The 25,566-nt window shown below is 32.2% G+C and overlaps 1 protein-coding gene across 1 annotated transcript in view; it reads left to right on the top strand.

The window, feature by feature from the left end:
* The window catches only part of LOC113397057 (hemicentin-1-like), a 182,880-nt gene that overhangs the window by 45,374 nt on the left and 111,940 nt on the right, over nt 1-25,566 (top strand). The window lies entirely within an intron of this gene.

Genomic DNA, 25,566 nt, shown 5'->3' with positions numbered 1-25,566 from the left:
CCTATCTTAAGCAATATTATTTGGAACTTAATTGACCTTTGCGTAATCTGTAATTAAACTGGTATATTTATAGTGACGGTTCGAGGTAATTTTATTGATTATTCAATACAAGGTACCATTACTGACTTTGCGCGGGAAACTTTTACGATTTACCGCAACATGTTGTTTAAATGATTAAGTATAAAGAAATATTATTATACCGTTTCTGTACCCGCGGTTTCGCTCCCGTTTTAGGGGTTGTTTGTCAGGTATTATTTACACAATATCTTTATAAATTATAGCCTATATGTTATTCTTATATAAAATATCCATTTACTTGGTGGTAGGGATTTGTGCAAGCCCGTTTGGGTAGGTACCACCCACTCATCAGATATTCTACCGCCAAATAACAGTACTCTGTAATGTTGTGTTCCGGTTAGAAGGGTGAGTTAGCCAGTGTAATCACAGGCACTAGGGACATTACATCTTAGTTTCCAAGGTTGGTGGCGCATAGCTGATGTAAGGAATGGTTAATTTTTCTTACAGCGCCTTTATTTATGAGCGGTGGTGACCACTTACCATCAGGTGGCCCATATGCTAGTCCGCTAACCAATTCCATAAAAAAATAGTAGTTTTTGCGTGATAGAGTAAAATACATACGTACATACAAACTTTCATCTCTATATTATTTGTTAGCTTTTGAAGAGGTCGGTTGTCCGATAATATATATTTTTATATGCCTTCGATTTCTAAAATGACTGATTAAAACACCAACATGTGAAACTTATATTAATAGAGAACGCTTAAAAATATCTTAACGAATATGGATTTGCGGACTTTTCCATAATACATAACTTACATGACTACTAACATCGCAAATACGCCACTAACCTTAGAAACTAAGACGTCCTTTGTTCCTGTATTGACACTGACTCAATCTTCAAACTGGAACTCAAAATCCCAAGTATTTCTGTTTGCTTAAATATAATCTACGTACATTTTGATGATTATACATGAATTAGAACATCTTCAAAGTCTTCTCATTGCCTCATAGCGTAATTCTCATTTGTTATCCACGTGATTAATACGTAAGTTAACAGCCTATCAATAGAGCAATGTTAAGCTGAAGCCTTCGCTCCTCAAAAGGAAAGGGTCAGAGCTTATTCTACCAGGTTGGTCCAATATGAGTTTGTAGATTTCTCATGTGTTCTCAAGATTCTTCGTAGTAAATTCTATCTCCGCTCACGAAATAACAAATTACGCCCACAAATTAAGCACGTGGAAATTCAGTGGTGCTTAGCCAAATTTGAAACCGAAATCTTATGTCACGTTTATAGCCTCAATTTAAAGCGGATGCATCTACGAAGATGGTGTCGTCCTATCTAATTTCGACTAAGGCAGCAAATCTCAAGGGAGACCAACCAACTGAGCAGGATATATAGAGCAGAAAGTTGTGCCCAAGATCAGGTGCACTCTCTGTTCCCTCACTCCAATAATCCGATGGAATGACAACTCAACACAGAGAGTTCAGGCGTAATATCAACGGGTTCACGTGCTTTCGCGTATACACGTCCTACTTTAACAATTCGGGATGTTTCTTAGAAATTCTATAAAAAGAGGCAATAACTTTTTATTGGCTGACTTGGGATTTAAATCCAAGACCTCGGAATCTGCGGCCTTATATGTGCCCACTGGACTCCAACTATATAATTTTACTATTATATACTTAAAGCGTCTCCGAAACGCGCTATAACATCTGGTATTCATTTTATGTTCCATTGGTTTAGTAGTTTTTATGAAAGGCAATATAAAAATGTCAAAAGATTTATTAGTGTAAATATATGTATAATCTTATTACTCGATACCAGTTCATAATTGAATATTAGATTAGTCAATTGTTAATGAGCTATACTACAACGTGATTGGCTAGTTTTTGAAATTATTCATGACCGAATTTTTTAATACAAAACAGCAATAGAATTGATGAGGAGATACTAAAGTACAAAGAAAAATATTTATATTAAATACTTTTTGATGTAAAATATGAATGGGAAAATTTATGTCAGTCATAAACTTTTAAAAGAATAACGCTGAATATGAAATAAGATAATAATTTACAAAGTTTTACCATTGTAGTTATTTATATACTTTTTTTTTTTTTAAATCAAAGTAACTTGACAAAGGTCAACTGAGAGATCTTTTTTTCTATTAGAGAAAAGGTCTTGGAAATGGATTAAGTTGCCACACAGCGGGATGTTTAATGTCTTCTTGAATATCTTTCTTGGCATATTTTCTCACAATTATTTTCACAAGACCTATAATAGTATTTTTTAAGGATTGGTTCAAACTATACATATAATGCTTTCTTGAATGTTATATAAGAAAGTATCTGGTTCGAACGTTAGACATTGTTTGTTGATAACGGTGAATAAATTGAATACGAACAAACACAAGGAACGAAAAAAATCAATATTAACCGACCCAAAAAAGTAGGAACGCAGAAGAATTTTCCTTGATATTTTCCTCTATTTTAACTGATTTTAATGAGTCCTGTAATCCGATTATAGTCTCTTTTTGGATAAGTAATATCATAATTATCCTAAAAAAAATCTGTTTAAATAAATAGTACCCACCATTGAGTATGGAAACCGTATTTGTTGTATAAACTAGAATAATGTCTAATCCAATTTTATTTTAAATAAGTATTCGTACAGTAATTTGTTCGCCTTGATTATTATTATTATTATTTGTTATATTATATTTTATAAATATATCGGACAACATCACATGCATTACTCTGATCCCAATGTAAGTAGCTAAAGCATTTGTGTTATGGAAAATCAGAAGTAACGACGGTACCACAAACACCCAGACCCAAGACAACATAGGAAACTAACGAACTTTTTCTACGCCGACCACGGAGGTCGTTAAAATTTAACTTATTAATAAAATTTTACAGTTATTTTATTAATAAGCAATGAAAACGAAAAATAAATAGAAACAAAATAGACATCTAAAAATATACACGAATCAAGGTCAATTACCGTCATTTCATCATCATCATCATCCTCCTGCCCTTATCCCAATTTTACTTGGGGTCGGCGCAGCATGTCTTCTTCTTCCATACTTCTCTGTCGGACGTCATCTCACCAGTAACATTCTTTCTAACCATATCGTCTTTCACACAATCCATCCATCGTTTCTTGGGTCTTCCCCTACCTCTATATGCATCCACATCCATTTTCAAAACCTTTCTTACAATTACCGTCATTTATTTTTGTTATTTCCTCTAGATTCTAGACTGACAGACAGAATTCACTATTCTTTATTTTATCATTTCCTATTATTTAGAAAACGATACAAAACAAAAGGCGAACGCTCGTGTCTTTGTTGCAAAGGTAAAGCTGTCAAATTCGATATTTTATTGTTCTAGCAGTAACAATGCGCGCTCGTTTTGTTTTGTTTATAAATAATAAAAACATTTATACAATTAGAAATGTTTGATACGCGTCTTTATCATTAAGATATTTTGATGTTGTTTTATATGTTGATGATATAGATGAGTTTTATACATAACATAAAGATAGTTGTTAAGCGTCAATAGCGCAGTAGTTCACGGCTAGCGATATATAAAGTCGCAGGTTCGATCCTAAACCTGTGGGCAATTGTCGTCCTTTTTAGCACAAGCTTAAAGGTTAATTAGAGGGGTAAATAAGTACATAAAACAAAATATTTTCAAACATTAGTTCTGGTTTGTTTCAAACGCGGAACTTGCAGTGTTCTGCCGAATTGATTGATTTAAATTACATTTCGTTCGTTTTAATTTTGTATTTCAACAAAGTCTTAATTAACAAGAATGCATTTTTGCGCTCTTTTGATGGAGTACAGTTGTATCGAAACAACTCAAATTACTTGCGATTCATTAAACTTTGTAGATATATTCACGGTCAATTAGGATATTCATTTACAAAACGTTACGTGTTTATCGACACTGCAAGAAATATTTACTTTTATTACAGCGACACAGCGCCATTTAGATCTGAGGTCTTATGTGCCGGTAAATTCACTGAGTCGTTGATCCTTACCAAAAAATTGATTTTGACGGCGCTGAAACAGGCTGTATCTTTCCACTGGTGAAATTTATTTCATGAACAAATTTTAAATACCAAATAATCCTCCAAGATTTTTTATAAAAGGGGTCGAATTTTAATGCCGTATTCATATTCAATTTCGTTCGCAAATGAAAAAATTTCCTTGTAAAGCGAATTTTGATTACACCAAAAAAAAATGTCTCATTTTGAACGAATGAAAAACCACCAGCGTCAATTTCCTTGCTTAATATAAACAACTCTTTTTAAGCGCGCTCTTGTGAAGGGTTAACGCTAAAGTAATCGAGTGTCATTACTCGACTATGAATAAATTACACAAGTTCCAAGCAGCGCTTTGTACAAATGGGGCAAACTGTAAGCGGTTGGCGGTTAATAACGCCTACAAGGATGACTTGCGAATCAGCTAAAAATCTAACAATTGAGGGTAGGGCTTTGTGCAAGTGTAGCTTGTCTGGGTATGTAACACTCAGATATTCTACCTCCAAACAGCAGTAATCATTATTCTTATGTGTGCATAAGAGAAGTAGCATCTCGGTTTCTGAGGTTGGTGGCGCATTGGCGACGTGAGGAATGGTTAATATTTCTTTCAGCGCCATTGTCTATGGGCGATGATGACTTTTAGGTGGCCTATGTGGCCGTCTGCCCACCTTAACTATAAAAAAATGATATTAGAGATAAGTGAATTTACCCCGACCTAATGAATACACTTTAAACTTACGAGACACGTCTAGTAGCTAGTTTATAAGGTCGTTGAACCTGGTTTCAAGCTTCAGGTCGCGCGAATATACTGCATTTCTGACAGGAAATTTTCAGTAGCAGCCCGCAACTTTAAAAGCACACCAAGTCTTCGGTTCTTCGCCTGAAATCTTCTCGATCGTTTTGGTTTCGTCGTTCCACAGAATTATGAAAGAGTGGGAATCGATTGTGCCCTTGGGCTTGTGCACACACTTGAACACTATAATATATATCTGGGAGACATCATCGCATTCGGTTCACATCACACACACAACTTCGTACAGACTTAAGAATTGATATTTCTGAAATACAGTCGTCATAGTTGCCCCATTTTATGACATCGTTAGTAATATTAGTTTTATCTTTATAAATAATCGCTCAAGTTCGATCCTTGTACTGTAATTTGCGCCTTTAAACGAACTCGAAGCGAGAGCGGGTAAAATTCGCCATTATATCGCGCCGTCTTTCTCTAAAATTGTCCCAGTCCGCGCTGGCGGCGAATTAACTTTGTAAGGCTTTCGCGGCCGTAAAAATATTACACGTAATGTATGGCATTATCCATATTTTGAATTTGAGCAATCTGGTAAGTGGATTGGGTTTTATACGCGAGAATTTTTTTTCAGTCACTTTAAATATATTGAATAGTAAAACGTTTTATGTTATAATGTTAAGTATTAAAATGTAACGATTTGGAAAATTAGGACAAGAGTACTAAATACTACGTTAAATACAAATACTTAATCCTTCTTTTACAAGACGAATTCAATAATAAGGAATGTACTTATTGCTAGTGTAGATTCCACCGTGAAGATCGGTGAGAAGCTCAGTAGGAACTCTTTTATTAATGTCACCAAATGTAAACATCTTGCATGAAAATTAAAGATGAGGCTTTGTATTATCTTAATAATCACGTTTAGAATAAATTGTCTCATTTATTCTTTTTTTTTATCATATGCCGTAAATATAGTTTAAAAGTGATGGTCTGTAAGTGTCCTACGACTAAGTTTCATCTTATTTTGTCGTAGTAGTTTCCAAAGTAGTCGATACGCATTCGGTAAATTTTCTCCAAGTACGTGCTGGTTTTCTCACGATGTCATTCTACACTTCCAGCCACTAGGCTATCTAAGATCATATTATGACTAATCTAGTCCAATTTCAGGGGAAACTAGCCAACTAAGAGGTATTGTAGTGCACAAGTGTGTGCGCCAAAACCTGTGCACTCTCTATTCCCTCATTCTAATTGAAAGAGTTCAAGTGGCCAAAGGCTTTACATATTTTCCGGATCATGGGAGTGTATACACTTTTAACTTCCAGACTCCGTGCTGCTACTGAGAATAATTATTATACAGCAATCAACCTTTTTATCCTTCAGAAATCTTTTACTACTAAACTATACCATAAATCACTAAACCTCACGCAAAATTTTCTAGTTAAAAACGTTTTATATGAAAAACAACAATGTTTGTTTAAAATCTTATCAGTAAAAGGCTAACCGTGAACATTATTAAAATGATAACCTTTAACAAAAAAGGTTCATATATCCTAATTGACCTTTATCAACATTGCCCTAATCACGTCGGTACTTATAAAGGTTTTTATTTTCAGTTTATTAAAAACTGTTAATGAGGGTTAAATTTCAGAAATGAACACGTAAAATATTCCTGGGGTTTTCTAATTCAGGTTATCGAATGTAAAAGTTCATTTATAAATAGAATATTAAATTTTATCTGATTTAAAAACAGTTTAACCCTTTGTTACCTCTTAACTAATCGTCTAAATTTATTTTGTGCTTAGTTAGTATGATAGTGTGTAGTGATATAATCTATCTATAAATCAGTTAATATATCCTTATAACTTTACTGTTAATGTATGTTGTGCTGTGTATGTATGTATGACTTATTAGTTTAGGAATACAATTAATGTGTGTTAAGACCACATGGAATACTGCTCTCACCTCTGGGCGGGTGCTCCCCCGTACAAGCTTCTTCCATTTGAACGTATCCAATGCAGTGCGGCTCGAATTATGAACGATCAAGCCCATTGCGATTTACTTGATACCGTTGGCTTTGCGTAGAGATGTTGGATCAGTCTGCATTTTCTACCGTATTTTTCACGGGAAATATTGCGAGGAATTGTTTGGATTTATCCCGGCTGCTAAATCTCACCTTCGGACATCTCGTCAAATTTCCAAGTTCCACTCGAACCATCTAGATGTCCGAAAATTCACAACAGCGCGATTTCTAAGACATTTTCGTACAACCACTCTGTGGAACCAGTTTTCATCGACGGTTTTTCGGAATCGCTACGAACCTTCGAAAAAGAGCCTATATCTTTCTTAAAGGCCAGTAAAGCATCTGCAAGCCCTGGTTTTGCAGATGTCCATGAGCAGTGTTAGTCAATTTTCATCAGATGAGCCTCCTGCCCATTTGCCACCTATACCATAAAAAAATGCCACGATCGGCTTAGTTAGGTCTGTTTTTAGATTTTGAATGAATTCAGAGAGAGCTTGTTCAAATCCAAATAAAGAATATTTGACATCGAATTGACGGGATATCATTGAGAGCTTGAATAATCTATGATGTTTATTATTGATTTGTCGACGAAGTAAAATTGAAGTTTATATAAGTAGTTCAGTATATAGGAATAGTGTTCTATTCAATCATTCATCAAAAACTGTAAATAATATATAATATAGCTGAGTTATTAGCAAATAGCATGGAATTCGTAAAACTAAGGTTTGTTTATCTTTTTTCGATTCTTTCTTTGTTTGGTATGGCTGTATGTGTGTGTATGTTTTTATGTTACTCATGTTTAATTCTGATATTTGTATGCATGTGTAGGTTTACTATTGTGTATTTTGAGTTGCGTGTTAGAAGGGTATTGCATATATGTGTGTGTTTTCAAATCTACGTATATTCCTAAATGTGTATTTCTCTTATAACTGGAATATTATTCATTTTATGCTTATAAATGAGATTGTTATTTTACTAAATTCAATTCAATGTTTTTTTTTATAATATAAATTCGCAAATAAAAAGTAAATGTAGATTGTTAGATAGGAACTTTTGTAACCTGCAATATAAAACCTATTTTAAATCATGTTCTGTATTTAAATTTTATAATTATTTTCCATTAGTTAAATAAGTCACAACTATTATATAATATAAAACAGTTGCTCTAAAGTTTATTTGCATTGACTGCGGTTTAGCGTTATTAAATAAATTTATTTTTTATTTAAAGTCTATTAAGTTAGCAAGCTGAAGTCATAATAACTTTGTCAAGTGCAGAAACGATCATTACTCAGTTAGTCGGAACGTATTAAATTCGTTTCTCCGGCGTTATTGCGATATAAAATATTTATATCTTGGTAAAACTACCCTTGCCTTTTTACCGTTGAAATATTGAATATTTAAGCAATTCCCGAGGAATATATGAACTAAGTTTATTAAAATAAACATAAGGCCAAATACAATAGAGAATATGTTCTACATGGTTTTGTAAGAATTTTAGCAAAAGATTAATTTTAAATTATTAACCGTACATATGTATCGAAGATAAATAAACTGAGATTTATAATGTATATGTTACTGTAAAAGCTCGAACACAGGTAAATCTTAAGATTTTCCAGTAAAACCTAAGATTTACCGAAATAAGTTGGTAAATGGAAGTATTTATTATAAAGGGACGACTTTTTCGGACTTTTACCATTCCAACTTAACCAAAACTAACATGTAAATCCTAAGATTTACCAAGTGAATGATGGTAAAAGTTCGAATCCCAAAGTTTTATGGACATTTACCATTCATAATCGGTAAATCTTAGGTTTTACTGGAAAATCTTAAGATTTACCGTAGTTTGAGCTTTTACAGTAATATATATATATTTAATATATTATTATTATTTATTTTTATTTGAATTATTGAGGGAAGTAGTCGCGCTAAAGGGCCATCTCATGAGAATTAGCCACATAATAGATCAATAGACATAAGAGGACAATAGGTCACCTAGAAACTAGAGAGGTAATGTCGTTTTAATAATGTCGTACGTCTCACTCACCCTTCAAGTCTGAACAGTATTACTAACACTATTGAAGGTATGTGATAAGTGGACGGTCACTTTACCATGCTTATAGGCACGTCGAAAACTTTAAGCATATTATGCGCAGTTTGTTTTATTGTCTCAGCAACGATAGTCAGTACCGACGATTTCTAATATGCTTAATTCTTGGTCAATTCGTCACGCTGGTTAGTGAAGGAAAATATCACTAGTATCTTATCTTATGGATGTCAGAGGAAAGTGTAACAGCCGCGTGGGACAAACTTATGTCATTTTTTTAATGGATCATCAATTTAGTTACAATCTTTATAAAGTTTATACACATCAAAGGGGATCTCAACCTTAATATGAACAACAGCTTATGTGTATATATTATCTAGTATACTTTATTTAAATAAAGAACAACAAAAATAACAACACAATATTGATATGTAATAAATAAAATGACGAATATAAAAAATCATACAACTAATGTAATTAGTAAAAATTAATGAATTTGTCTTTTAAAAGATATTAAAGACAGATCGTTTTCTTGAAGTGAACTAATGTTTACCTAGCAGTGGGGCACGTATTCGGTCGATGTTGCTTTACCTTTTGGTTGGATGCGCAAAAGTATCCTTTCCTGTCAATGAAGGCTTCAAGTTTATTAACCAACGTCGTTTAACTTCAAGTTTATATATGTAACTATTAGTAAGTATTAAGTTTATCTAGCTTATTTGTCTGTAAAATGTAACATCATCGGCATATTACAAAAAAAAAAGTAGATATCGCATTTATAATGCCAGTAACATTACTTATAATATTAAGATAATGTCGTTAATCTAATTCAATCCCTGAAAACGGCATCCGAACAAACAATCAGCCACTTTATTCTCACGAACCGCAGTAAGTACACTCGGTCTCGAAAATTCTTTACATTTCTGTCAAGTACAAATTATTTTTCTTTTAAAATGCTCATCTCATTGTTAACGAAAACTTTTTGCGACTTTACAAACCGGTTCCGTGTTATGAATAAATTAAAAAAGTTCTTTGTAATTGTGGAGCCATTAAACACGAGATTATTATGTAATATAATCTCGTGGTTATTCAGTGTCGCTGAATGGAAATTTAAGTTTATTAAAATTTGTTTTCATGAATTTAATAACATGAGAAATTATAATTCCCCCTATAACATATTTATTTAACAATGATATGAATAACTAATAACCGTACAAAATTACAATTACATTATTAATTTTTATTATTTAAACACAACCTTGACCTGGACCTTGGAGTAGAAATACCTTGGCCGTGGCCTTATTGCCTCCACTGGTGACATTCGTTCATTCATTTTGATGGATGGCTGGTTCATGTTTTGACCAGAGGATCGGAATTGCGATTCAATGTGCAAATGCTGCTAGCATCCTTGCCACCATTCAACTCGGTCATCATTTGTTCAGTAACTATTTTGAATTTTTAGTTGTATGTGGTTAAGGAGTTAATGTTAATAATTCTTATGTAAATCAAGATTCATCATCAATAATAATTATTATATATATTTCATAACATTAAAATTGTGAACATTAAGGACTAAAATAAATATAATATAATCAGAGATCAAAATTAATAATGGCTACTTAACTCTATAAATTACAAAACTATCAAAATATTTAGATTGAGTTGGCTTTGGGTGACCAGCAACATTAATGTCAACGTAGTGTGCAATCCATTTGTTAATATTTTAGGTACGCTTGTGTTTAGGGTACTGTACCGTCCAATCACGAGAGTAATGATGTTAAAGATGACCCTGGGGTTAGAACTAGTGATTGCGGGTTCAAACTCGGTAAGCATCTCTGTTTATCATTCATTTCCACTTGTTAAAGAACAAGTGTGTGTTCAATGACATATGTCACTCGTGTATCTGACAACGCGCATTAGAGCAGCGTGGCGGAATGAGCTAAGAAGTCCACATAAGGAGAAGAGATCTTGCCTAGCAATCGTACATTTACATCCTATTACTAAATAATAAATACATTTCAAAATTATCAAGGCAAAAGTTCTACTACTTACAAGTAGTCTCACCATGCATTATCATATTACACTATATAATTATTGAAAATATAAATTAAACATAAGCATAATAATTAAAAATAAGAAATATAATACATTTTTAAACGTCCTTAGTTTTTGGCATCGTAATAAATTTTAACCATTTTAATATCACAAGTAGGTCACCAATCTTGGGAACTATGTTATCTTCCTTGAGCATGTATTTTTACTGGTTTATCAATCGAACCAGAACGCAACAATATATTACGTATTGCTTAGTGTTACAGTGGGTTGTAAAAATTTCCTTGCACAAAACCCTACGACCAAGTTCCCGAAACACTTAAACGTACTACTAGTTTGAAATAGAATTCAAGTCATAATCCTTATTGTACATAAATTAATCTTGTACATAGAATAAAGTAGGAAAAGTGTACACGAGCAGCCATATCGCTAAGTCAGCCAAGTAAATTTAGCGCGCTTCCCCAAGCAAATAACTTTGAGAATTCGTAAAATGCTACTAACGCTGTTAAGCCGAGGATTATTAGTTTAAATTACAGAACTTAAAATATTTAGAGACGGCAAAGTAAAAATTATTCTTTTATTTAATAGTGAACAAAAAAATTTGTTCTTCGATTGAATGAGCACGGAAAAATGATATTGTGAATTTAAAAAAAAAAATAATAGTTTTCGATTGTTTAATAAAAAGTATTAATTTAATACTAAGCTTACGAGTACAAACTCTCAATGCACCGTGCTATAATATCTCTTACATAATATGTAAAATAAATTAGTTAAAATAAAAATGTTTTTCAATACGAAATATCAACTCAAAATTTATATGAATTCTTGTTATTTTATCAACGTCAATGCGTTATAAGCCTTACCGGATTAGTTACAAATATTTAAATTCGTAGTGTGTCATAAAAACCGATATATCGAAAATACCCGATTAAATCAATTTATATTGCAAAGTAAATATAACATATTTACATATATTTTTGTTTTAAATGGAATATTTTCATGTTATTATAGGCTCTGTTCTTTTTTTTTTTTTTAATATTTTATATTAAGTCTCTTTCAATCTTTTTATGTACTTAGACAGACGTTTACTTATTAAATATTTAAAAAAAAACACTTTAAAAGCATAAACTCCTATATTTCAATTAATTATAATAAAATACTACCATTCCATAAATAATAAAATAAAAATTACACCCACGTACGACGTACGGGTCCCCCATGACAGAAGCCACTATTCTATAAAGTAACGTTATTAGACGGACGAATATTAGCATTTTCAATATTAAAGATGAATTAATAATAATTAATTTTTCATTATAAAATACAACGACAAAACATTATACTACCACAGCAAAGTACTTCATTTCTTATTATACTAAAAGCCTAAAATAAAGTGACAATATAACTCAACGCCCTTATCTCTACGTAACCACCTACTTTCCAAACATAATATCTAAACCGCTAGCTTCCTGGCTCAACGCCCAGACGCGTCTTCATGCTATCGCCTAATGGTTATATCGTCGACTGTACTTCGGCTTTATAATGCCGACTGTACTTTTTATAGGATGAAATTCAAAATAGGAATGGCACTTTTGTTTTTTATTGGACTTCATAATGCCTAGCTGTTACTTGTATTAACTTTAAATCAGTTGTTTATTTCAATGTACAGATAAAATATGATCTCACTAAAGGTTTAATTCGTTGTCTTTGATTTTATAACTTTTCAAATTTAAAAATAGAATTATTATAATTTATTTATTTTGTAAGGACTGTACAATAGATTTTTAGACCGATATTTACAAATGCGATTAAATCAGCAGGGTTAAAAAAATATGTCAGAACATGATTTTCAATTTATTTTTTTCAAACATAGTTGTTTTTGCAGAAACAAATGTTTTGGTAGTTCTACCCTAAATTCAGCTGTAGCATTATTTCATTACGACTACGAATACTAGTGAAGTGAAAATAAAAATGAGTCCGTCACAAGACACCCAGCGGGTCATAATACAGAGTTTTTGCATGGAATTTACATTTGTAGGGCTTTGTGCAAGCCCGTCTGGGTAGGTACCACCCGGTCATCAGATATTCTTCCGCGTAACAGCAGTACTCAGTATTGTTGTGTTACGGTTGGAAGGGTGAGTGAGTCAGTGTATCAACAGGCACAAGGGGCATAACATTTTAGTTCCAAGGCTGGTGATATATTGGTCGTGTAAAAAATTGTTAATATTTCTTACAGCACCATTGTCTTTGGGCGGTGGTGACCAGTTACCATCAGGTGGTCCATTTACTCGTCTGCCTACCTTTATCATAAAAAAGAATACATATCAATTTCTTAGTATATTAATAAATATATAGTCATCGCGCCAAACACACGAGGCAGTTGAGAGCGGCTGTAAGGGCGTACGACTGGAAGAGAGCGTCATGCAGTTTACCCTCAAGGCATACGAGTTATACCCCAATAGATATTTCTCATCAAATCAAATTCTATTATTCAATATAGAATCATACACTTATTATCCTGACCTGAGATGAACCGGCGAAAGAACTCAGTAGGTATTTTTTTGGAAATTCATGATTATTTTTACTTTCAAAATAACAATGAAATAGCTGTTAGGAGATCGTTTTATAACCATAGGTATGCTAACAATTAACATTAAAAACGTTTTAATTAAAAGGTTATAAGTGGTTGACATTACAATGAAATTTAACCTTTATTTGATTGATATTAAAATTCTTTAATAAATTATTATAAATACGTTGATATTTATCGTATGTTTAAATCAGCATACTTATGCTGATTAAGTACTCATTTAATTGCAGGGAAAATATGTAAATACATATAATTAAATGAGTATTAAACCTTATTGTTCAGTGGTAATTGTGAGTGGAGAGAATTCCATGTATTGTCCATCCAGCAATCCGTGGCAAAGCGTTGTCGATTGGACTTCCATGAAGAAAACTGACCGATTCACTGGAGAGAAAAGAAATCCTGGCAGTTATAAATGAGGAGGTGACTTTCACAAGCTTCTTTACTTAGGCTTAACTAATGGTATCATTACTCCAATCGTGCGTTTTTAATATTTTATGGTTTAATTTATTAATAAAATAAAATATTGTATTAAAACATATTTTTTTAACAGCCTGTAAATTTCCCACTGCTGGGTTAAGCCCTCCTCTCCCACGCTGCTCCAATGCGGGTTGGTGGAACACACATGTGGCAGAATTTCGTTGAAATCAGCCACATACAGGTTTCCTCGCGATGTTTTCCTTCACCGCCGAGCACGAGTTGAATTATAAACACAAATTAAGCACAGAAAAATTCAATGGTGCTTGCCTGGGTTTGAACCCGAAATCATCGGTTAAGATGCACGCGTTCTAACCACTGGCCATCTCGGCTCACATTAAAACACAGAGTAACTGTTTATGAAAATTCCTGTAATTTCTATCGATATCACTTAAAAGCTTTTGTTCATCACTATTTATATACACCAAAAAAATAAAATTAGTATAAGAGTTTATGACGTTTTGTTTATTTATTTTTTCCAAGTATTATTTTTTCTGTGTGTCTAAAATATTCTTAAATCCAACCGACACTGGAGCAGCGTGATGGTAGCTCCAAACCATCTCCTCAAAGTGGCGAGGAGGCCTTTGCCCAGGACTGGGACGGCTATAATTCGATTCGTACAATATACTTAGGAATTTAAGTCCATTATGGTAATTATTCTTATGTAGGTAAACGATATATAAAAATTGTACACAATTTTGAAAAATATATACAGTTAATACACATTGGAGCAGCGTGGTGGATCATTTCAAAACACTATAATTACATTTCACTAGCACCGTTGGTCTGTGAGAAGTTTTATTCATCGTCTATCTCTGTCTGACAATTCGCGATTGTATCGAGTTTCTAGTTTGTTGTTACCGAATAGCCCAACATATATGAAACCTTTAAGAGATGTTGCTCTAATAATTTCAGTTCTATGTTAGTATACAATTAGCAATTCGTTTTAATTAGCAGTAATGAAACCGCAACAGGATATACTATTCAAGATTCAGTCAGCTGAAGCCTGAAAGTGGCTACGTAATATGTTCACAAGACGGTGCTACGTCTCAAACACTATCGTAGTACAAGAGCTAGCAGCGTTTATACGCATATAAACTAAAATAAATGTTATTTATTAAAGGTGTTATATAAATTTGATATGAAACCTAATATTTGAGTTACCTTTGAAATATTTTGATGTATTTTGTTTATTATTCTTAACTTGTTATCATAGTAATTTTAACTGTATATGTGACTATATATAATTGAATGTATGTAATATGAACTAAATATATTTAGATTGAATAATTAAGATATATATATATTCCTCCCAATATTATAAGATGACGTGTAGTTATATGATGATTGTTACTAATTCGACTGAAAATATTGTGTCTTTAAATTGCAAAATAACGATTCCACGTTCAAATATTTTTAAAAAAAATAAATATTTACAGATTTATATATTATTATGTTATTCAAAAATATAAAAATGATATTTCTCTTTCAAACAATTTTTGATTAGAAACGTATAAGAAGTTTTTATCCTTAGTAATAAACAAATATTACACATAAAAATGCTTTTATTTGAATATAACTTTATATATTTATAATAAAACGTGTCAGTCGTAAACCACCACAAGCTCTTGGCCTATTTTATGCTCATTGCACTCAAGGAAATGCAATCTGGGCTTGGATTACACCAAGATTGCCTGATAACGGTACTAACAAGTGCTTTATACGTTATTTGATCAAACTACTTGATTCAGTTTTGGTCCATTGTCGTTAGAAATAGCTTAATTTAATGTATTTCATTACTAGTTAGCAAATAAGATAGAGTATTAAATGCTCAATTAAATAAATGGAACACAATCAAAATCAAAATCATAATATACTTTATTCAAGTAGGCTTTTACAAGGACTTTTGAATCGTCATTTAACAAACTATTTAAAGTAAAGCTACCACCGGTTCGGAATGTAGATTCTACCGAGAAGAACCGGCAAGAAACTCGGTAGTTAGTAGTTAGTTAGTAGTTCATATTAGTTAAATACAATTATATATGTATGTTACGTCTCCTGCCTGGAAGTCAACAAGCATCAACTCCACGCTTTTTTATCATCTATATAATCTTGTATCGAATAATATGCCTTATTTACCAATGTATTTTTTATAATTGACTTGAATCTATGAAACGGCAAAGTTATAAATGTCTGCGGAATTTTATTATAGAAGCGGATACCTTGTTAATAATACTAAGTATTGCTAATTGGTGGTAGAATTTTTGATGAGTGGGTGGTAGTTACCCAGACAGGCTTGTACAAAACCCTACCATCAAGTGAACTCAGTAAGTAAGAATGTTCAATCAGGGATCTCAGGGAACGAAATTGCGAAAATATCGAACGATGATTATAAAAATAATTTAACTTGGAAATCAATAAATAGAAATAAATGTTACTAAAATAAATAACTTTTATTATTATATATAGCAACAATGTAAATAGTAAACTCATCGTGCACTCTGAAGGGAGTATAGAGCATCGGCGAAGAGGGAGCGCGACTGCATGTGAGAATCTTACCCCCAAGGCGCATCAATAAATATTCACTTCAAACCTTGCATACATATTTACAAGGAAATAGGAAATCTTTCTAAGTCAGTTCAATTTGTAATAAATGAAATTTCTTAAGGATTTGTTAAAAACTTTATTACTTTTATGCGAAGTAACAATACATTGTTGAGTTGATCAAAGTTTTAATTGTTTAATCAACGTAGAATTAATTTCTAGTTCATTATATTCTCCGTAATCAAAGCTATAATCATCCAATTCAATCGATTCGAACTAAAATTTCAGAATAATAAAAAAGACGTCTATTTGAGTAAATTTAAAAAATATTTTTCAATTCCTTGAAAAGACACTTTACTCCAGAAGGTTCCTTTAAACGTCTTATATAACAAAACTATTGTGATAATTCTACAACTATTAAATTTTATTGAAAAAAGTCGCCGAAAAACTTAATTGTTATTTTTTTGGATTTATTGCATCGACAGATTTTTATTTTTAGGAACGAAGACGAGCAACAGGACCAACTAATTGTTACCTTTGCCTATATAATCTGGTACTAAAAGAAATATGTAAAAATATTTCGAATCTAAGAAATTTTATGATTGGTTTTTATTTCGGTTTTAACAATTATATCATATTCATTTAATTATTTACAAACGTTGTAAGTATATTTTAGTCTTTTATCTAATACATTATATATAGCGGAAGTAACTTTCTTCCAACGGGGTATCCCACGAAACATCTTTTTTTTTCTATTTTTAAAGTTTCTGTTGTTCAAATGGAGGCTGTCCGTCAAAATACTAGTGTACCTAAATATCTTATATACACATTATATTTAGGTACACTAGTACTAGTAATTTGTTTTATTCAAATCAGAGTATTTTGGTTTCAAGAAACCAAATTCATTACTAGAAATGACAATGTTAAGATAAGTGAACTGAATGCTCTTTTAATTCAAGCATTCAGTTCATCAATCAATCATTCAAAATCATTCAGCATGTTTATGCTAAATGCGGTGTAGGTAGCAAAAAATGCGAAAACTCAAAGTAAATCGTAATGCGTAGATTTTCAGTCCACAAAGCTGTAGGCAGACAACAGATATCACAGAACAAAGTCAAAACCGTTATAAACATTGCAAGAAAATATTTGCAATCCGTGTCACAATGACACATGAGTGAATGACAAGCATAATAACATGACAGATGGATAAGTGTTGCCATTTATTCGACGAAATTATTACGAATCCTTATTTTAATCAGTGATTATATTTATCTATATATATATATAATGTATTTTAAGTATATTACAAATATTATATTATATCGTTTTAAGAATTACAATCAATGGAATTAAAAATCAATGGAATAATATTTATTTTGAAATTTATTTTTTCCATGATGTACAAAAAACATGGACTTTTATCTGCGTATATTTATGGTTATTTTTTTAATATTATTAGTCTTTTGTCCGTTTATACTTCTCCTTTATCGTCTAAATTTAAAGAAGATAAATCTGCGAAACGCAACTGATCATATATTTCCGAAATGCGTTTTAATAGTCTTTTCAGTTAGGCATTACAAAGAACGTCTATATTTGGTAATTGAAAATTTAACCACGTGATAGGCACTCTGTAAAACCAATTATATTTCAAGTCCTTTGAAGTGGAAGATAATAAAATTCATTCTACTGAACTCGTATTGCCATCGAAATAACCAATAAAAGGGTTTTGAGAATCAATTCAGCAATTGTTACCATTTGCAAGTATCCATAAATCTTCGGGCTTCGTGTTTACAATTAAAACAAAAGGCCTCGATGTGAATTTATGGTATGAAGGACCGAAGGCTTGCGCTATCCTTTGTCGGGATACGTGCTCGGCCTCAAGGATGAGATGCCGAAATACTTTTAAGTGATTTTTATTGCCACTTACAGTTGATATACATTTGTATTCTCCGACTTCTGGTTCAATTGGGCGTGTAAATGAAAAGATAAAGATACGAACGGAAATACTATGGAAATTATTCATATTTTATTTGAATTTATGACATTACTGAAATCATTCTATCATTATAAATAATTTTATATTACTAATTGTAATAGCGTATAATACTGCGAAGATTCTTAGATATATTTCCTTAATACAACTAATGTTTAAGTATGTTCTATTAAAAATTAATTCATTTATGTGGAGGGGCGCGCCTTTCGTTTATGAATAGATCTATACAGGCGGTTTTGGTTTTTTTATACATAATTATTTGACAGTCAATAATTTATAACTGGTCAAATACATATCTCAAACTGAAAAAGTAATAACGGCTTTACAATGAATGCATTTTTATTTTTATTTGAAACGGCTTTGAGGCCATTGTTTCATTCGTGATGCGTGTTATGTAAAAAGTCATCAGTAATATAATATTCTTTACAAAACAATCGTTTATTTTTTATTTTAAGTTACGAACATTGACGTACAGGAACATTAACGGAGGCATATAGTTTGTACTATATTTCTAGTATACATAAATAGTGTGTAAGTTGCTAGAAGTATATTTTTATGTTTTATAAACATACATCAAGAGGCCACGGTCTGTACTTTATTTTATTTTCTATTGCAACAAGACGATCTGACTGCGTTTCCTCAAAGTAGAATACAATATGATATTATAGGTTTTTTTTATAATACGCAAATCTGAAAATAGGTCACGTGATGATGAGGGATCACTACCATACGCTTTTTTCCTTATATCAAACCAATGCGCCACTAACCTTAGGAACTAAAATATAACGTCATTTCTGTCTGTATTTATACTGTCTCCCTAACCCTTTAAACCGTAACAGAATAATACTAAGTATTACTGTTTAGCGGTAGAATATTATTAAGTGGGTATTACCTACCCAGACGGGCTTGCACAAAGCCGTGTCAACAAGTATACTGTAAAACTTAGCGAATCGTATCCGTATCAGCTTATTAGTAATTTTGTAAAAAAATATATAATTGTATGGATTTATAACAGAATGAATAAATCTATATATACTAATATTATAAATGTGAAAGTAACTCTGTCTGTCTGTCGCTGTTGAATTTGACGAAATTTGGTATGAAGCAAACTTCAATTCCAATGAAGGACATAGGCTACTTTTTTGTCTAACACATGACAACGAACCCCGAAACGCGAGCAAAGCTGCGGTCGACAACTAGCATAAAATAAGTTTGAAATTTGATAAGTTTCAGTTGAGTTGAGGAAGTAGATTTGAGGAGTAGACAAAATATTATATTGTACAATGTAATTCTAGTATAATAATACCGAGGTAACAAATCTCTGAGAGCAATCAAATGCTTCGCTGATCCGAAATTTGCCGAGTAAAGACGGTACCATCCGAATATAAATTAATAAAATGCAAATCATGAATATTTATATAAGCTTACATATTTGAAATTATGTGAAAATTTAACATAAATAGCCTACTGGCCCAGTGGTTAGATAGAACACGTGGAACTCATACTTGTGTGTAACCTCGGCGGTGAAGAAAGACATCGTGAAGAAACTTGTGTATACTGACTTCTATCCAACGTGTATTCGCCGATCTGCATTGAAGAAGCATCGTGGAGTTAACCTATGCGATCGCCTCAAAAGGCTTTTACGACGAGTGAAACATTCAAAGGCCGTTTGACATTTAGATTTTGTCATTTACGTAGTAGTTATATATTTTACTACTTGCAATAAGTCGCTATAGAGTAGGTGCTTACTGACGATCATTGCTACAGGCACAGGGGTATAAAGGCAAGTTAAAATATTAGGATTTATACTCGTCATACGAGTGTATTAAATAAATTATTTTTTAAAAAAAATAAACCTAACAAAATAATATAAATTATTATTGCATTTATTTCCGTCTTTACACACACGAAGGCGTGTCATAAACATATGCGTCACTCATTCATAGGAATGCACACGAATAATAATTTAACGTGGGACCTTCATGAGTGAATGGATCTACTCGTATGTATTATTAAATAATTAAAGTGACGGCACTTTTGACGTATTAACAAAAGAACGCATCGTATTCGCTTTTGCTTGCTTCATCATAAAATTTCGATACACCGTAAAAAAAAATGCAACTTAGTATACGAGCTAGAACAAAAAAGACTCAAGAATAAAATAAAAAAATACAAAACAAACTCTCTGAGTGTTAAAAAGCAGGATAAAGGTTAATCTACACCTTTTTTTGTCATCCATACTTTATTTCATGAAATCTTAGAACCCTTTTGTTTAAAGCTCTTCTCATATAAGCTTTTGACCGTTGGGTTGATATTTTTATGTGCTACCTTCACCTTTGTTATATATCAACTAGAATCCAACAAAAGTAGAATTCTTAACCACTCAAAGCATCAGAAAGCCGCCTTCATCATAGATTGGGGAGGCTGCGGGATCCTGTGCTGCTCTTACGGTTTGGCGGAGCTCTTTTTACTCGCCCCTCGAACTCCTCACTAGTGCGTATAGCAGCACGAGGCAATCCTGGTAGCCATTCTCTTTAGTGCTATCGAAAATAGGACACGCGAGACTACAAGCACAGAAAATATACATGGAGCTGCACACCAAGACCTCACAATAAGTCAAGAAGTTTCCTTCTTCATAAAGTCAACTGAGGCATGAAATTAATTTCAGTATTAAGACTCTGCAGAGATTGTTTACCAAATACCACCAAGCAATCTTTTGCCCGTCCACTTGATTATTTTAAAAAATATCTTTGGGCTACTACTTAGAATATCCTGAAAGACCCAATAATTGAAGCCAAAAGGCTCGTCACAGGGTTGGATCCAAACGCGCTCTATAAGTTAGACTTGACCAACGAGGCAATCAAACCTATTAAAGCCAATTATAGCTTAGTACGAACCTCCTGGGTACTTACTAGATATTCTATCGCCAAATAGCAATGTTTCATATTGCTGTGCGAATGAGACAGTGTAATCACAGGCCTGGGGGATATAACAACAAGGGTAGTATAGTTTGCAGCACATTAGTAAAGTTAGAATTGGCTTATACGTCTTACAAATCAGTGAGCATTTGTAAAGCATAGATAAATATTTAGTACTTAACATACAATTAATAAAAGTGAATCTTGCTTATGTCAAAAATGTCTTAACTCAGTCGTAAATGGAAAAGTTACATTCAAAATTGACCTTAAAATGTAACTCATCACGTCCATGTTTACCTTCAAAAAGTATCTCCAATATTTTTATTATTAATTTTTTATTATATTATCGTTAGAAGATCGTTATCTTTTTATCTTTGTAGCTTCTTACTATTTAACGCTGAACAGATTGCTGTTCGAAATATTATTTCAGATGAAAGTAGTAATACTATTATCCCACAAGCGTATTTCATACATTCTGCCGGCGTTAATGAAATAAAGAAAATATTATATTCCGTTATAGAATATTTTCATCCAAAATATTTTTTCTTAGATAATTCAAATAACGATGAAATTTCATATCAAATTGATTGAAGGTAGAAAAAGGTAGAAAAAATTGTTATTAGGTGTTTAATTTCTAATCGTATTTTTTAATCAAAATTTTCGTCTCATACCTTTATAATACTTTAGTGATAAATCGAAATAGACGTTATCGGGACTGCAAACTTCTAAAGCATTTTAATAGAGGCCCAACATCGAATGACCAGATAAATAATTACAACACATAATTTCTCTTTTGGAAATTCCAGTGCCGCAGTGATTTCGTGGAATGTTCGAGAATATTCGAAAACAATAAAACGGTTGGACGATTTTAATCCTTTGTCTTACGGACCGTTAAGGGATGTTTTTGCTTGATTAATCTAATTCCTCATCGGATTGTAATTGTTCACGTAATGTTAGCTGTCTCCTCTTAGGATTGTCTGTGGGATTTTCGGCAACATTATCTAATATTGTCTTCGTTGTTGTGATAGAATTTGAATTTCTGCCGCCCCGATTATTATTGGCGAAAGTTCTTGATTTATTAATCTTGTAAGTTTTTTCTTTATCGGCTACTTATAAATTATTAAAATTAAATATCTGTAACACAATTTTATTTTATTTTTAGTTGTTCTATATTTCAGGTTGCAATATCAATATCAACAACACAATTGACTAAATTTATTTTCATTGTTTCAGGTACGTCTTAAGGAATATATTATATTCAATTAACATTCAGACCACATCGATTGGTGAGCGTTATAATTTCACTATAAACTTCCTGAAACATCTCAACCATTAGTCTGCGAATCCAGCGCAATTTACATAATTTAATCTCCTCGAAGGACCCAATTTAGACAGTCTGACAGATGTAGGAACACCGATCGTATATGTATAAGTAGATAAGCCAGTACATTCTAATAAATCTGATGATATATGATAAGTCGGGGTACATCTCGTCGAGAATAGACTTACAATTGAATTGAAACTTCTAGTTATGAAACATATTAAAAGTGTAAAAAATATATAATTGCTTATATTGGTACTGATTCATTACAATTCATTGATAAATGATAAAGATGACGTCAGAGTAACGTTATATAAAGGAAAAGTTTTCAGATAATAATTATAGGTACTTTTAGTTGAAGAACATGACGGATTGAATTACCTATTCTAATACAACGAGACTGTTTCAAATAAAAATATAAATATACTTGTTGTAAACGATAATTGTTTGAAAATTAAAAATAGTCCTGCCGAGTCGAGTTACTTCGTCGAGTCCTCTTAGTTGCGATAAATTTTTATCTTAATCAATGACAAACCGCAACGATCAATTGCAATGCTTCTAAGATTAAGACATTGAGATGAAATAAGAGCAATAATTTCCAGTGATATGTATATTTTATGTCAGAGATCTCATTCCGAATAAACTACATACTTAATTGAATGATGTTCTGATTAAAACGCTTTTGGATAACGAGAAGGAACTCGCTCTGAAATTAAATAAAATCTATATACAAGCTTTAGATTATAGAACTAACATAAAAATATAAATTCTTGTACTCTTATTTTTCCGGCTGAGACAGTTGAAATTACCGGTTTTCATCTACTATAATATAAATGTATTATAGATATAACCTTTCCTCTTGAATCGCTCTTTTGATTGATGGAAACCAAATTTAAATCTCTTACGTAGTTTATGAGATCTAAGGGTACATACGGCGGGAAGAGACTTTGTTTTATACTATGTTGTTATTATATACGGAAAATATGTGTAGAATCATATTTAATAATAACTGTTTATAATATTGTTTTTTAACAAAATACTAAGATCTTTATCAAATTGTGTCACTAAATTACGATTCGTATTTGATCTGAAGATTCGATATAATATTCACGTATTCTCTATATTATTACAAATCATTGACACAGTACGAGTCACTCCGTTAATTATTATCAAAACAATCTTACCAGCGTTAATTATTGTTCAAGAGACTCGACTACAGTACATCAGGTAACGGAAATTATGTTGTGTTTACTATTCGATATTACATTTCAGTTCAACCCGAGTACAGTGAAGCCAAAATGAGGATTATTTATTATCGTATTACTTTATTACACATCATTTACAAAAAATGGAAAATAAATAGTATCTCAATTATAAAGTACAAAAGGCCTGATCACTTGAAATGAATTCTTCCAGTCAACGATTAAGATGAGACAAAAATCGGGCAAAGCGTACTAACGAACTAACTTTAAAAAAAAAAACTAAATAATCAAATGTTATGCATAAGTATTACGTATAGATACATATACATATGATGTAGTCCTAACTGAATTTGGTCACGGGATATTGGGATATTGGGATGGCATACCCGGCGAGGCGAGCGAGTTCAGGTATAGGACCAACGACTTCCCGAGGCACGGGAGTACAAAACCTCGGTTTCTGTGGCCTTACATCAACCCACCAGACCAAGTTACATATGATAATGTAAGTTGAAATAGCTAAATTGCCAGATAATTATTCTGCCAACGACTTACAAACATTGTATAGATTTAGCTTCAATGCGGCTGTAATTTGACTGATTTAACTTTTTAAATGGATTCATAAGTGCCACTCAGATAATCCAGCATTTTAATATCTATCTTGGAACGCAAACGGACGGTGAACCGTTTTGTAAGGAAAGTTGGTGTTCGAGCATGATATAGTACGGTTTAAAGCAAGAAAAATACATGTTCGTCAACCACGAATTGAGAACCAGTTTAACGATTTACGATACTCGGCTACATAGGTAATGATTTTAAATGGTAAAACGTTTTTCCCGCGTCTAACTGAACCAATGTCGGCGGAAATTTTTCGACTCACCTCTGCTTGAGGAACGCAAGGAAAGGAAATTAAAATTTGGAGGTATTTTTTTTCAGTGTGTATGTATGTTCATCTGTTCTCACGTAACTTTTAACGGCTGAACAGTTTTTATTAAGATTCTGCTCAATAAAAATTGTTCCACCACGCTGCATCTTGGGACTGGTGAATATACGAGAACACGAGGCAATTTTTCATCAGATATAAGTTAGATTTCTCAGAATGCTTCCACATCCATTAGTATCTGATAGATTACAGAAACAAATTAAGCCCATGAAAAAGCAGTGGTGTCAATTATAAACACAAGAAAATTCGTATAATATTCATGATTCTTTTTTTCACTTGCCAATTTTAGTACTTATAAATCTGCTATTGAACATTGATCAATAAATGAAACAATATTTTGGTATGCTTTCAGGTATAAATTGTTTAAATAAATAGTAATTTCAAAGCTAAGAATAAATTAATCTCTACAAACAATTACTGAACATTGCGAAAACCCTGGAAAGTAATAATTGGCTTATCATATTATCCTAAAGTTACGAATTAAATTGCACGTGCAAGGGTTTTCAGAGGAGAATTTCGCTAACAAAACGTATATGTATATAAGTATCTACTTGTATATTTTGAGGGTACGTGACGTATGTAGTTGTTATAACGCATATAAGTTGTGTATCTTGATTAGATGCCTTATCCTTAATGGTCGGCAACACACCTTCAAG

The sequence above is a fragment of the Vanessa tameamea genome, chromosome 19 (genome assembly GCF_037043105.1).
Source record: "Vanessa tameamea isolate UH-Manoa-2023 chromosome 19, ilVanTame1 primary haplotype, whole genome shotgun sequence".
NCBI classification, from domain to species: domain Eukaryota; kingdom Metazoa; phylum Arthropoda; class Insecta; order Lepidoptera; family Nymphalidae; genus Vanessa; species Vanessa tameamea.
Note: the sequence above shows the minus strand (reverse complement) of the source record. Positions and strands in the feature narration are given on the sequence as shown.